At 37.4% G+C, this 15509-nt stretch overlaps 1 long non-coding RNA gene across 1 annotated transcript in view; it reads right to left on the reverse strand.

Moving 5' to 3' along the window:
- Window positions 1-4943, reverse strand: part of LOC125687302 (uncharacterized) — a 53401-nt gene extending 48458 nt beyond the window's left edge. The window contains exon 1 of the long non-coding RNA XR_007374048.1: window positions 3516-4943. This is a non-coding gene — a long non-coding RNA (uncharacterized LOC125687302). The remainder of the gene's footprint in view (window positions 1-3515) is intronic.
- Window positions 4944-15509: the final 10566 nt, after the last annotated feature.

A 15509-nucleotide genomic window follows, 5' to 3' on the forward strand; every position in this document is an offset into this window, starting at 1 on the left:
ATTCTTTTTTATTAAGATGTGTATGTTACATCTATCCTTAAAATGCAGAGAGATGTCAGAATAAGAGTTAACACTGCATCCTTAAATCTTCTCCTTCCCCTTTGTTTTTAGATACTACATCATGCTCTTCAAATACATTATCATAAACCTCTTTTTCTGAATTTTAGTTGCTCAGTGAAGTGGACTTTAATCCAATATACTTGTTTAAGAACTTGGTTGAGAAAAGAGAACAAGCTGGGCTACATGAAGAGTAAGGATGTTTTCGTAACTGAAGACTATGAAATCTCTGCTGTGTAGTACCACACTCCATCACTGTACAAGCTTGTCAGAAAAAGACATTAATAGATAACTTGAGTTCGCTGATTTTTCTTTTCCTATCATGGAACTTTAGACTCAACCCTACCATTCCAAGATGTGCAGTATCACAGTGCAGGTTTGGGGAACATGTAGCTGGTCACCTTGATCCAACCTGACATCTACTCCCCCCTCTTCTCTGAGCTCTTGTCAGAAACCCAGACCTTTCAGAAGAGTTTTTAGTAGATACAAAGTGGAAATCTGAGTATGTTTAGACTAACAAAGTCTACGCTAATTTATATGAGAAAATCCCCATGGGTTTGTTTTAAGATTATGTTGTTGAAACTGGCTTCTTCCCATTATTTCCACACCCAGACATGACAACAAATCTGCTGAGTCCCACGGCTTTGACATCTTGCATAAAGAATTCAGGGTCAATAGGATGGAGGATATGGCTGTGTTAACTCAGGCCCATTTCTTGACAAGGTTTTGGCTACAGAACTGAATTTTCCACTCCTTTCATCTAGTTGATACAAAGAAAAAATATTGCAAAGCTGACTGATGTTCTAGGTAGGGCACAAGCATCGCCTGTCATAGATAAAGATGAAACGGTCTCAGAGCAAAAGGCAATGTAAATTATTTGTGCAAATTATATTCAACATAAGGTGGATGTAAACTGCAGTGGTAACTGACATGAGAAGAGTGATGATAATTCACCACTTCACAAAAGTGTATCATACTTTAGACTGCTGTCTAGATAAATCTGTGCTTAAAAAAGATACTTCTGTAATCTCCTTGGAAGTACATCATCTAAACTGAGTAATATCAATTAGAGTTACAAATATGAGCTCTTCTTATCTAGAACATGAGGTCAGTAGCAGATGTTACAAATTTGTATAGATGCATGCCCAAAGACAAGGATTTATTTAATTATTTAATTATTTAAATGGCAGAAATCTGCTAGCTATTCTTGCCTTATCTGCAACAGCTGAGCAATCTTTCAGTGCCATGAGGAGATTGAAAACTTGGCTCATATCTAGCATGGACAAGCTTGCCTTAATCACATTGCTCTTTTACATGTGCACAAGGACATCAACATTGACAGTGCTACAGTAAAGCAGCCATTTGCTGAAAACAACTGTCAACATTGTCAAGTTTTTTGGAACCTCTTATAATGTGATTTGTGTGACAAAGCTTGTATAATTCTGTTTATCAGCTGCAGTAACAATTTTCTTTAAGGGGGAGATGGATTTTCTATTACCAGCTCCTGCTTGACACTCTAAAGCAAATTAATTAGAGAACATTACAAAGTAAATGAGCTGCAACAGTCAGAACTTTTAGTCCACATAAAACAATTTTGAGAGTTTTTTCATGAAGTTTCAAAAACTCATGTATAAGTTTTATTTTTCCATTTAAAAGTCAGGCTTCTTACAAAAACGTCATGCATTTTTTCTTACTAGCACATACTAATGTTGCCATTGTGCCTGTAAATATGTTTGAAAAAAAGAATTAGAATTACATTGTGTGTCAAGAGATACAAGAGATTTCTTTTATTTTTTTTATATCGGCTAACATGAAAGGCTCAGTGCAGTTGTGAAGCAGGTAAAAAGCAAAATAAACATGGTAAAATGCTTCAGAGCCTGGAACAGAAATACTGCTGAAAATTAGATAAACCCAGATTTAGGATTGGTGCCTCATTTACATGTGTACCTCCTATTGCTCATGCTCAGCTCCTTCAGCACATCCTAGCTCTGTCAACCAGCATCTGACATATTTCATGTTATGGGACCACTAACATTGCAAGTGACTCCTGGTATCCTTGGCACCACAACACTTTCAGTTTATCATATTCTGCTCTTATTCCTTCCTAGGCATCAGCATTTTGCAAAACTATAAAATGCAATGGTACTGAACAGTCAACATTTTGTTAATCTGAATGTCAATTATGTTTTCTCCAACCAAATTTAACTCCACAGATTTAGCTAATTCTTAATCCCTCTGGTCTGCTTTACAGAAGTGCTATTTTTCCCACCTACCCATTCGTACTGATGAATTATGAAATGAATTATAAAGGAGAACTGGGCACATTTGCTTGAACAAATCCCATCTCACATCTCAGGTACATTTTGGAGAAAGGTTTGAATTTACTTCTGTGGGTCTCTTCAGACATTAATGTTGAAAGACCTACTTGGGCCCTTAAACAATCCTCTAATAACAAACTTTCCCTAGATCATCTTAAATCACATTTTCTAAGGATGCCTTTTATACACCAGCTGCAGCCCTGCTGACTATCTGAGCAATTACAATTGATTTTTCTAGCACATCCTTGCAATGCCTGGGAGATAACTCAGCAAAAGCTGTACAATTACTGGTATTTATCTTGAATTAAAGAGAGAGGGAGGGAGAGAAGGACCCTGGGCACAGTATACATGAGGCCCGGAGAGTTTCACAGCTCCCAGAAGGAGCTGGAGTGCACTGTCAAAGTGAATGGTGTCTCACAATTAATTTGGTTGGTGGCCAGGGGCTACAAATAATTCTCTTACCCATGGCCAGGGTTACTCAGCTGTATAATAACAATGAAAGCCCCAGCTTCTGCAAGGCTCAGAGTTGCAGAAAATAATTTTGCCAAGGACGGGTTGTATGGGATTGTGTAGGTGTTGCTCTGGGCTTACGATATAATGCATTTCTAATTCTTTCTGAAGTTTAGGAAGAATAAAATGGTTAATCTTCATGATGACAAAAGGAAGCCGGAAAATAAAGTGACACACTTGAATGAACTGTGAGGAAATAAAGTGCACAACATGTGATAATGCCATGACTCTGTGTTACTGCGCATTTCTGGGCTGAAAAGATACGGCTTGATGGGTAATTTGTCACGCTGTGCAATACAGAACAACAGTAAAGAGACTTCAGACAGAAGAAAATTACACAAATAGTAGGGTGGAAAGGTATAATTGAAGATGGCAAAAGACTGAAAGAAAGACATTTAAAATTACTGTACTGACCTACTAAATGCACTTGGGCGTGGAATCCCGGCCTCACAAGAAGAGGCATTAAATGACTGCAGGCTGTGATACTGCTACAGGATAATGCCAATCTTACAGAGCTCTCAGAGGATAAAATAGCATTCAGTGGAAACTGAAAAATAGTTCAGAACCTGCTTTGATGCACATGCATAGCCCAGGAAGGAGTGAATTTCTTCTGGGAATGGGAGAAGTTACCTGGGGCCAAGCTGGTACTTCTGCCTGTGCTATAGTCCTCCTGCAGTAGTGGGACTCTGTGGGGCATAGAAGAAGTGAGAAAAACTCATACAAATAACTGAAGATATTTCTATAGATATATAACAACATCCATAATTCACTCACCTTCTCAGTGGGTGGATTCATGGCACCAAAGCCTCACTTTCTTCTTATGAACAATATGAGGGACCATCGTTTGCCACTGGCGTAGGTGGTGTTCACATCTACAGAAAGCCCGGTGAGCCAAATACTGGCTGCTGGCTTCAGCTCTTGCCACTGAAAATCCCCAAAGACATCAAAAGACTTGTACTCACCAAGGTTTCCTATTTCTAGGTGTCCTGTCTAGATGTTGCTCAGATTCTGGGTCCTCACAAAAACCTCCTGACTTCAACTCCGTGCTACTACCCTAGGTCACAGAATCTCATGCTGTGGATAGAATAGGAGATCTGCAAGAAAAATTCCTCTTTTTTCTGTACTTTTCCTTATGCTCTCCTAGCACTTTGGTGGAAGTGTACTAGAGGAAGCAGATGGAGATCTTATTTTTTCTTAAGATACATTATTTACTGGACTCAGATGCAGCGAATGAATATTCACAGGCAACACTAAAGGCCACTGAAGATTCCAATAGGATCCATCACTGACCACCCCAAGCACCTGTTGGTATAAAATGTCATTACTTGCTGGTTTTCCTTACGTTCAATGAAACATTCCTATATAACACAAAAATTAACATCACCGGCACATTAATAGCATTGTTGAGGAAGCTCTTAAATTGTACTTCTGTATCTGTGTGCTCTCTCATTCAAGGGAAATTGCAGAATCTCTTTTTCCCCCAAGGTTTACCTGATATGTTAGTGAGCAATTCTGGGATGAGCTTCCCAAGGTATTCTTGTTGTGGGCACTGCATACTCACACATCAGGGAAAGCAGTGCAGGCTAGCACATGGCTGATCTAACAGTTTGCCAAGTTTCTCAAGCACCCACTCTGCACGAAGCCTCAACTAAAGAAAGGCAGAGCAGCTGCAGAACGGGGCACTCTTTCATTGCAGAGATACACTAAGCTGTTTTGCTACTGTACAAACATTTTGACCATAAAAATAAATGATCTAAATTGTGAAACTGTAGCTAGCTTGCTGTCAAGTTAAATAAACAATGAAGCAGCCCAGAGACTCCAACAGCAATTGTTGCTCCATGACCCAAGGCTTTTCAAAAGGCCACTGCTAGTGTATTTAAGTACTAAATGAAGAGAATATTTTAGTAAAATAAGTTTCTGCGTTTGTTTATCACACACCATTTGGTAATAGTCAGGGCTCTGTGTGATTCTGTGGCTATTAAATTTGCCAGAGAATCCACCCACTGCTGCAGACACACACTGCAGGATGCAGACTGTCATTTTTAAAATTAAAATAGGGTGGTGGTTTTGTTGGTTTTTTTTTTTTTTTTTTTGGTTTTTTTTTTTTTTTCATTGAGGGTTTTTTCCTTTTTTTATTTTTTCTTTTTCTTTTTTTTTTTTTTTTCATTTAGTGGCACAGAAAATCTTCCAGATGTTAACTGAAAATAAAGTCAAACAGAGATGCATGCCCAAGTGTGTAGGCAGCCTAACACAATGGCTCTAATATGCAAAAATTATTCCCTCTATTCTAATTGGTAATTAAAGTAGAAAACTTGACAGACATTATTTAAGCGGTCAGTGATGCTAAGTATTTCACAGCTGCTTGTTATCCTAACCTCTGCTTCGCAGACCAATTTCTACTCTTTCCATATCAAATAACTCTAGTTTCTCCATACTAGCTTCCCAACTTATTCCCCCATACCTGCTCCTCAACTCATTTACTGCTCATATCTCTTAATACCAATATTATATCCTCGGTACCAAGGCTGCAGCCACCAAAAAAACAGAATATTAAGTCTGGCATAAAATCAATATGAGGCAATGTGCAATACAATGCTGCACAAGGAAGAATTCATCACATTGTTTTGGTAAAGACTTCCATTTCCCTAATTTACTTGAAGCAGTGTCTGAATCCTCAATCTTTTTTTCAAGAGAAAACTGTAGCAGAATGTAGGTCAAGAGACTTACAGAATGAGATAGGGCCTTAAATAAAGCACATCATAGTATGTCAGGCATAAGTAACAGTTCTATTCAAGCCCATATGTAAAATAGTTATGTTGTGGTCATGTATCTTATGCATTTCAAAACCTGCATGCTTTATTGACGTTTCCCAGACTATAGTATATGAATACGAAAGTTAAATAAGATCCAGGACCTCAGCTGCTGTAAATTAGTGTCTGTTTAATGGGAACGATGCCAGTTGTGTTGGCTGAGGATTGGTGCGTGGAAAATGACTTGGAAAATATAGATGGAATTGTATATAATGTTTCCTGTTAATAATCTTGCATTCAAACATAAAGAAATGAGAGGCTGTCTCCTTTCCCCAAATTTCCTTGAGGTTTACTTCTCAACCAGCTATGAAAATCACCATAGATCAGTCAGTGGCATTGTCCTGTTTCCTGCATTAGGACACAGATTCTTACTTCTCTGCCTCAAGAAAGAAGCTGGGAATGAGAGAGGAAGCTGCCACAGAACATCCCTTCCCTTGACTAGGTGAAGTTCTAGTACTACTCACCTGGCACAGCTGTATAAGCAGGTACGCTCCAGGTCTGATTTATGGAGCCATAGCTTTAGGAAGAAGTCAGGGAATGAAACCTTGGACAACTGTCTCTAAGAATATCTTATAACTAAAAAAATAATAACAATAAATTCGTCTTCACATCTAGGACTGAAGACTATATGTTCACTGTAAAGTTGTCCTTCATGCCAGCTTGAATACCAGAAAACAAATTCAAATAATTGACAAAAGTAGTAAGAATACATTAATGGTCCCAAAACAGCTCCACTTTCAGTTGGAGATTTTGTCTCTTCTATTATTTTTTTTTTTTCCATCCTCCCCTCCAGAAGCAGGATTTAATTTGAAGAAATCTATCACAGTACGTACATATACATATATACATGAGATTAAGAACTTCTTGTATACATATATATATAGTAAAAATTCATTCAAGATAGCTTAATGAAAACACAGGAGTTGGGTTCATTTTCACAATTCTAACTATGTTAGTGGGCAAATAGTGATATTTTACTCTTACCACAATGATGCCACGTTCACTACTGTTAGTATTACTTTTTAAAAGGATGACAGCTACTAACTGCATGGTCAGAATTTGATCTAATGGCTTGGTTTTGTATTTTATAACCTGTGATTTCAGGGACAGAGAATGAAGCACTGAAGCCCCCATAGCTATGGTTTTATTTCTTTGGGAGCTTCAGGTTTGCATTTGTACAACCACGTGGGTCAAATCTGTCACTCTATCCTCTCCAAATCACACAGATCAGGAGTAGATATATCCTAACCATGGGAGCTGACCAAATTTGTATTTGATGACTTTCCTCTCACCCTAATGCCCCTCATTGCTCTATACTAGGAGTTACATCAAGTAAGGCAAAAAAAAAAAACAAAAAAAAAACTGTCAGCTAGAAACAGGATGTCCACTTCAGGCATGATGATCATCTCAGTGTTACAGCCAAAATTCCCTCCAAAATTGTTTTTTTCACCTCAGCTCATGTGCTGGGAAATGATGGAATAGCTGGTGCTGGCTGTCCTCTGCACATCTCAGTTTTTCATCTTGCCAATGCCTACATGTTGTTGATAAAGCTCCCTCTGGCTTCACAGAGCTGTGCAATATATATATACATATATATATATAGCTGTGCTATATCATCAACAGGCATCTAATTTTGTCATAACTTACTGACAGGTAAGAGTTGCAGACATATATAAAACAATATGAAGTGAGTGAGCCTTCTTTAACAAACATATACCATTCCTGTACCACTGCCTCCAAAAAAAGTGTAGTGGTCTCAAATCCTGCTTATGTCTTTCAGATGGATGGTAGATCTTTGCTGTGAGTAGATGTTGTAGATGTGAGTTGGATGACCATCCCACTCCCCTTCTGTTGCATGCTGCAGTTTTGTTCCTGGCTGGAACAGTGAGCCATGATCTATCTCCAGCTCTATTTCTGGCCATATATCCTACTGCTCTTGATTGTATTCACTGGGTAGACCTGACTGATCACTCCACAGGGACTCCGTCACAGCCCCTGCTCTGCCTGCTTTAACTGGGTACTGCAGAACCATGCCCTAGTTGATGAGAGCCAGTACTGGGGTCACCTTCCACTCCTGGCTTGTCTCCTCACTTTGAAACAGCAGGTCCCTGACAAAAGCAAGAACTTGTCTGCTCAGAAAAACTGCTAGGTGAGTTTCTCTGCTCTCTCCTTGCAAGTGCTAGAAAACAAAGGTTTCTCTGGGAAACAAAGGTATCTCCAAGGAAATACGAGCTGGCATGCCCAAACTATAGATGTGTGCTAGTGGGGCTGTCACTCTTAATGTTGAGCTCATGCTAAATTCGCCTCTTTTCATGTACGTTTTACTTGGAGCATCTGCTTTATTTCTTCCTCACTTCTTTTTCTCCTTACAAAATGCAAATAGGAGTATTACACAGATCTCTGCTAAAGTTATTAACCGTTAAGATTGCTCCTGTGAAACAGCAAAGCTATTCAGAGTTGGAGATGTAATGAGCTAAAAACAATAACAGTCTTTTCCATGGCATTGGGAGAAAAGCTTCTTTTATAATCAGTTATCGCAAGCCTCAGCTGAACTCCTCAGATCATTTCCTTATATTAATACGTATTTGGTATGAAGGAAGAAGCCATATTCTAATGGAAGGGAAGAATTAATGTTTCCAGATTTCTCTTGCTAATTCTCAACTACAAAATAGAAGGGGGAAAGAAAAGAGAAGGAAAAAAAAAAAAAAAAAAAGCAAGAAAGAAAGATTGACTAGTACTGCATTACCAGATAATAACACTCAAAACTAAGTAATCCCAAAACATAGCAATGTCATCTAAATGCCATCCAAAGAACAAGCTCTGAGTTGCAGGGGCTAAGGGCAACCTATCTCTCTTTAGTTAACTATAGTCTTCATCCATATGACATTCCCCTGGAATCTAATTAGAACAAACCAATATATACTTACCTCCTCAGAAAAATAGAAGTGTTAATGGTCAATCAATACTAAAAATGTATTTGTCCAAAGTCATAAATCAGAAAGTGAGATGATTGTACCAAGCACCCTATGTTTTCATTTTACATCTTATCTAATGTTTTTAAACTGTTGTAAATACTACTATAATCATTCCAGCTTCATGGCAGCTGATGTGCTATACATATTTGAGAGGGTGGTATCAATTAGCTGTTATCTATAATGCCATGTCTGCAATTACTACTACTTCCCAACTTATCATTAATGCATTTGACAGGGTTTTTCCAATGTAACATTTATTTAGAGGTTAATCAAAATTCCTAAGATTGCCATTATAATCTGATTTTAGATAATTGTCAAAATCAGTGGCTCTTAGAGGCAGCAGATCTGTTTCAGTCTCAATGAATATGGTAATATTAATGCCAAAAAACAACAGAGGATCAGAATTACATTTTGTATGCATGTAAATGGCTACTGCACAACCTAGTTCTTTAGAACGCAGGAATTTCATTTGAATTCTTATCTGATTACTAGTTGGAAAACCAGACAATGCTTCCAGTAGTGCTAAGAGCTGGGAGTGTGGGACAAAGAGAGAAATTCAACATGAGGCTAGTTCCCTGTATCATACCATTAGAAAAATTGCAGAGACAAAAAAACACAGATGTGTATGTGGCCCCAGAAGCAATGCCTCTTATTTATTTCCATGGAGACTGCCTCAGATACAAAAAGCACAATAAAACTATCTGATAGAGCAAGTTCTGCACTACAAAACACTTTTTCAACATCAACACCATTACTTGCCAATCTGCGTGGATACTCTGATAGAGACACTCTTCATTTTGTGATCTGACAGCTCCCTATAATCACATCCACTGTTTGGTCCCCATAAGCATTCAGCAAGCACTTCCCTTTGGTGGCAAGGTTCAACCTCTACTGCTGTATCACCAACATCTGCCTCTGAAACTGTGAACCAACATAATAAAATAGGAAGCGTGTCTTTTGGAGCAGCCCCAATATATACAATCTTCTTTATCAGGAATTGAGACTGAGCAGATAAGGAGCAGAAAAGGAGACTGAATAGATGATCTTCTAGGTCCTTTCCAACCTTGTATTCTATGATTCTCTAAGCAGTGGGCACCTGGTGGCATATCTGCCTCTGTACAGGGCAGAACATACAGAGCTTACTCTACACTTTAGTAAGCCCTCAGATTCTGTGATAGGAGAATGCCCAGTGCTTAAAATACCAGAAATATAACAATTAGTTGCCATGCAGTTCCAAGTTGGCTCTATGCAAACAAGCATGCCAACAACTTTTACTCACTTCCTCCTACTCTTCGGGGCCAGGATCCCAGCTGAACTCTCAAACAAGCATCCATGACCTGGTATTTTCTTGGCAAATTCACCTTTGGCAGATATGCTATTTGGGCAGGCAGCAGGTACCTTCTACACACTGTCCGCAGTTAACTTCTTCCATTAACATCCATACATGTTCGAGACTCTCAGTTAAAAAACTGTAAATTTTTGTTTGGTTGATTAGTTGAACATATGTAATCTGGAATACTACTCCTATTCTAATTTAAGTAAGTGCTGAATCATTACAGAAAATTTAAGATAAAGAACGTATCCCGAAAGGATAACCTTAAATCTTAATGGTTCAAAACTGGCAACTTACAAACAATTTTAAAATTTCAACATTAGGAAACCTAATGTTTATAGCTATTAACAGTGCATAGCTGTTGTACCAGATCCACCTAGGTTAATCTATAATTTTCAAATCAGCTGTTCATACAGTATGAAAGGCTTAAAACAGGGAAAAGGCCCATTTTCTTATTTACTGGTATGGACAGATGTAAAACAAGCTCCCTGCTTACTGAAAACAACACATTTATAAAACTGGAGCTTGCAGGACAATAGCTAACTGGAAAAAAAAAAAATGGTTTGCAGGAACTGGAGTTAAATAATTTTACATGAAATTGGGAATGTTTAGCAAACTCCTTGATCCCGCCAATCTTTTCCAATGTTTATTTTAAATATTCCTTTTTAAATAATTTAATTTAACAATACACCATATTGCTAATGTTTTAGTTCTAAAAGCTTGTAACATTTTGAGATTTTGGGTTTTGCTTTTAGATACTATGAATCATTCCCTATCATATATATTCTTCAATTCCTGGGCAACTATGCTGGCAACTAATACGCAAAACAGTAACACAAAGCAGCAAAATAGTTTGTAATAAATTTTACTTTGGCAGAGAGGTTCACCATTAATTTATTACTTTAAAATAAAGTATAATCAGTCTTCTCATTTGGAGCAGACATTCCTAGCTAAGTTCTCTCTGTTGAAAGAATCCTGGAGCACACTTAAATTAATGGCTACAACTGCTCATACTTTTATTCCCGCAGTGCAAAGACACAGATCTATCTGTATGTATCCCAGAATGACTTTTGTAGGTTTGTTTCTTTAACTGAGATAAAAACTATTAGGATAAAGGTATTGTTGTGAAGTTATGTATTTGTACTTTCTGCAACAGGCTTTCTCATTTAATCAGCTTGTCATTTAATACTTGTATGTGAAAATGATGTGAAAGAAGCAGTGCTACACATTGCACTGGACTGCATGGAGGCTGCTGTACATGGAATATCAAGTTTAGGCCCTATCACATCATCTCATCCCTCATGTTTTTATACTTCATGTATTACATTACACAAGCACACTGGCTATGCCGTATTCCTGCACATGTCAAAGATTACTTTTTTTTCCTACAACAGTAACACCTCACCACATACTTTCTTGTAAATCTGTTAAAGATTTAGAGGTTATAGAATTTATTGTGCTTGTATAGATATATAGGTAAGCATGCAGTTCCTTTAGGCAGAGTAATTTAGTATAACTGCAAAGTCACTATAAGATCATATTCTTCCCTCTCATTCCGTCTGTCTCTTCCCACTAATGCTTTTAATTTTCCATTTAAAAAGTTGCTTCAGTTTTAGCACATACAAAACAGATTTTGCTTCTGCAATACTGCATACATATCACTTTGGCTACAGTTCTGACATTTTTAAACCTTTTCTCTTCCTTCTTACTCCTTCCCCAACTCCTATTAATTACTCCCTTCTCTTTCTTATGGACCTATGTGTTTTTTAACTTTGTGTCCTTTCACATGCAACTAGTTTCCTCAATAATCTTCTATTTTGTTGAAACTTGGCTCCCTCCCACTGATAAAATCCACTTCAATGAACAGATATGTCACCTCATCTACCACAACCCTGCCCTACAGCCATCTCTCCAAACTGTTCAGAATGCTGCTGCTGAAGCTACTTCTCTACACCTCTACTGCCTAGGTGCCTCTCAATCTACTTACTCTTTAGGAACACAATCCCAGCTCCTCTTTCATATTAGGAAAATCTATATAACACTGCCCTTCCTGCTTGCCAAATATATGTTTGCATTCTTTCTATCAGACACTGTGCAACAATACACAAAAGGCCACGCGCAACTTCACCAACAAATGTTTAGTTGTTGGCTTAGTTATGCATATCTGAGCACATCTGAACTGGGGATTTAACGTTCTATCACCTTTCTGCTGTAACTGACCACTTACCTACTGGCAACTGTCTGTTCTTACCAGGGTAAACAGTTTCTGTATTTTCAGCTTTGTTATCCCTCTTTTTAAGCCCAAATTTAAGCCATCATAATTGCATACAAGTTTCTTAAATGTAGCTACTTTCTTATTCAGTCCTTTTCATCTGCGTATGTTTCAAGCATAGAAGGTTCACAATTTGAGGCCTGTTTCACTGTGATGTCTCCAAACTAACAGGTAGTTCTTGGAGAATTGCTTGTCTGTGTTTTAGCCTGCTGATAATTTTTAAAAGCCTTCAAACTCGTTCCTCCTTTCTTTCTACAGCTACACTCCCTACACCTTTGCTGTAAACCTCAACATTTTCCTGCTTTCTACCCTGCATATTAATTAGTATTGCTTATATTTGATCTATACATGCAAACTATGCAATAAGCTTCTATGCTTGTGAAGTATCATGTAAATTGATGGTGCTGTAAAAGTGCTCTGTAGCAAACTAAAGTAGTAATAATAAGTTGGGCATATGATGATGATCTAGAGTTGTATAATATGCCCATTATCATACGATCTGTGCAGTTTTGTCATAGCTTTTTAGCACCTGAAAAACTGAATATAGGCCAAATGTTGTATCTCTATTTTACGTGATGGAGAAGGGAGACAGATTTTATCTGCAATATGCTCAGGCTGACTTTCTAGCATTTTGGAAGTGATTCTTTAACAAATGCTAGAAAGGAAAAAAAAAAGAAAAAAAAAAAAAAAGACATCTTGGATTAAAAAGCTAAAAATCATAAAGCTGAGAACATATTACTTAGATGAAGATTTATGTGCCCAAGTGGTAACACTATCATTTTTCCTCATTCTTTTCTTTCCTCACAAACCGTAGCTAAGATAATTCACAATGTTGCCCATTTCACATGACAAGAGGGCAAATAACAATTTCTGTGTGGCAGAGTCCAGTCCAACCTATACTGTATTTTGCAGTCAGCTCAACAATCCTGAAGTACATAATTGAAATTTTATTTCTTTAGGATGATGAACAAGGTCAGATCTTCCCTGTCCATGTCAGACTGAATTTGCAGAGGTCTGAACCAAGACTAGTCTCTGTTTCTCCTTTCCTAGTAAGTACCCGAGCAACCTTGACCATGTAGCAAGGACAGGCACAGGACAGAAGGAAAATGCACAGAACTGTCATATGTGTTGCACCCTTCCCCAGAGTTGAAAGTTTCTCCTCACTGATATGCCTTCTTGGATCAGAGAAAAAGTTCCTAAAAGCAACTGTAATCTTAGTTCTCATGAGGCAATCTAGATTGCAGGGCAAATGGAGCATCCTACAGACATCACTCACGGAAGGCTTCACAGAAAGTCAAACACATTTAATTGCTTAACAATGCTTAAAATCTTTACATTTTAGTAAATGTATATACATAAATGTGTAAGACTGATATAGAGGATCTAGCAAGTGAAATGGCAGCAACTTTCATCAGATAGTGAAGTTTTACTCAGAATTCCTACAGCGACTGTTCCAGCCTAATCAGCAGAGAGATCATTTGTGCCATCTGCACTCAGCAGGTACTGGATTGTCAAGACAAGGTGTCAAATAAAAACAGTAACAAGAGTAAATGAAAATAATATGCAGAGATATAAACTTAGCAAAATAAGACTCTAAAGCAGTTGGGTTTCAATGAGAACTACTGGATCTTTCTAGACGTAAATGTGTTTTTCTGATAGCACTCATAATTAGCAAGGCATCTCAGTATTACAACTTGGCCCAGGTGGAGAAAATGTTTTCCATCAATAAAATTACGACAGGATTTGAAAAAATGCATAAAGAATTTTAACTGATAGTCAGTAACAATCAGATGTTCATACTTTGTAAGCAAAACTACGTTAAAAGCAGGGATTAGTTGTAACAGTTAATAGGTGGAACTCCCAGAGTTTTGAAATTGAGACAAGGCAACCTTGCAATAACTACATCTGATCTGCACTGGATTTTCTCTGCATGGAAATACAGAGACAAAAGAATATACAATTCTATTAGTTACTTGGCTTCATATTTTAACTAAGTTGTAGGGCAGACAGACCATAATAGGAAAACTATTATCTTCTATTTGAATTATTTCTATGCTAAAGTATCTCCTTTATTTTCAGTCTTTAAATCAGGTTTCAAGTTGATCATTAAGCTCTTACTTTCTACAAAATAGCACATAGGTGGGTATAGCTGTTTCCAAATGAAAATGCAGTCTTTTTTCTTATTAATTTTTCTACTATTTCTTCTTCAAGCAGATAAATAGTATAGTTTAGTACAATTAGCACAATGCTTATGTCTGAAGGTAATGCAAACTATAGTTTTTCAAACATTATTGGATCATACAAAATTTCAGAATTCTCTTTCATTGTTTTTAATCTAAGAATAAGAGCTGATGGGAGGCTTGAAATGAAACTATCAAATATGATGAAAACATAAAAGCTTTATTATGACAGATAAAAAAAACAAGAACCTGTTCCCCTCACCAACCTTCTGCAAAGTACCTCCTGTATAATTATTAAATAAAAACACTTATTCAGTACTCAACTTTTAAACCCTGAATAAGAGGAGTACATATTGAGAGAGAGGTACTTAAAATGTTTCCATGGATACAGGGTGATGCCAATCAGGTCCATGTTTTTATCTGAAAGGGTGCCCCTGCAGAGATATACAGCCTGGTGAGTGGTTGTTTATACAAGTAAGTAAATGGGAACCTTGTTTATTTTACAGAGAGCTCCTGACCCACATTTTTTTCTCATCACTTTTATAGAAGAAACACTTTGGTCCTTTTAAACAGCATATTGTAGTAAAACACACACTTTTGAATTTTTTCGCTGAAGTTGTTTGAGTTTATGACAGGGTTTGCAATCAGAACATGGAGTACCTAGGTATGCTAATACCACTCCTGACAAGCCTAGGTTGACAACTAGGTGGTTTTTTTTGAATCTCTGTGATAAGGCACACTGATGCAAATTACATCTTTCTATTTAAGTCACCAAAAGCCACTTCTAGGAAAAAAAGAGAAAGAAAAAGCAAGAGGCAGATATAAATGATAAATACCCTTACCATAATCCAGTAAGGACAAGACCAAGTTTAGATGGCTTTACTCTCAGAAGACTCTCCATCTACTTTAGCTCCCATTTTGAAAAGTGGTTGGTTCCTAGATTCCCATCGCATAAGTGCTATGAACATGTAATTTTGACATCCAGTCTCTCAACACTGCATGCTTTCTAATTTTGGGAATGAGATTAATACCTCCTATTTCAGAGGTTTTAGTC

The sequence above is a fragment of the Lagopus muta genome, chromosome Z (assembly GCF_023343835.1).
Source record: "Lagopus muta isolate bLagMut1 chromosome Z, bLagMut1 primary, whole genome shotgun sequence".
Lineage (NCBI taxonomy): Eukaryota > Metazoa > Chordata > Aves > Galliformes > Phasianidae > Lagopus > Lagopus muta.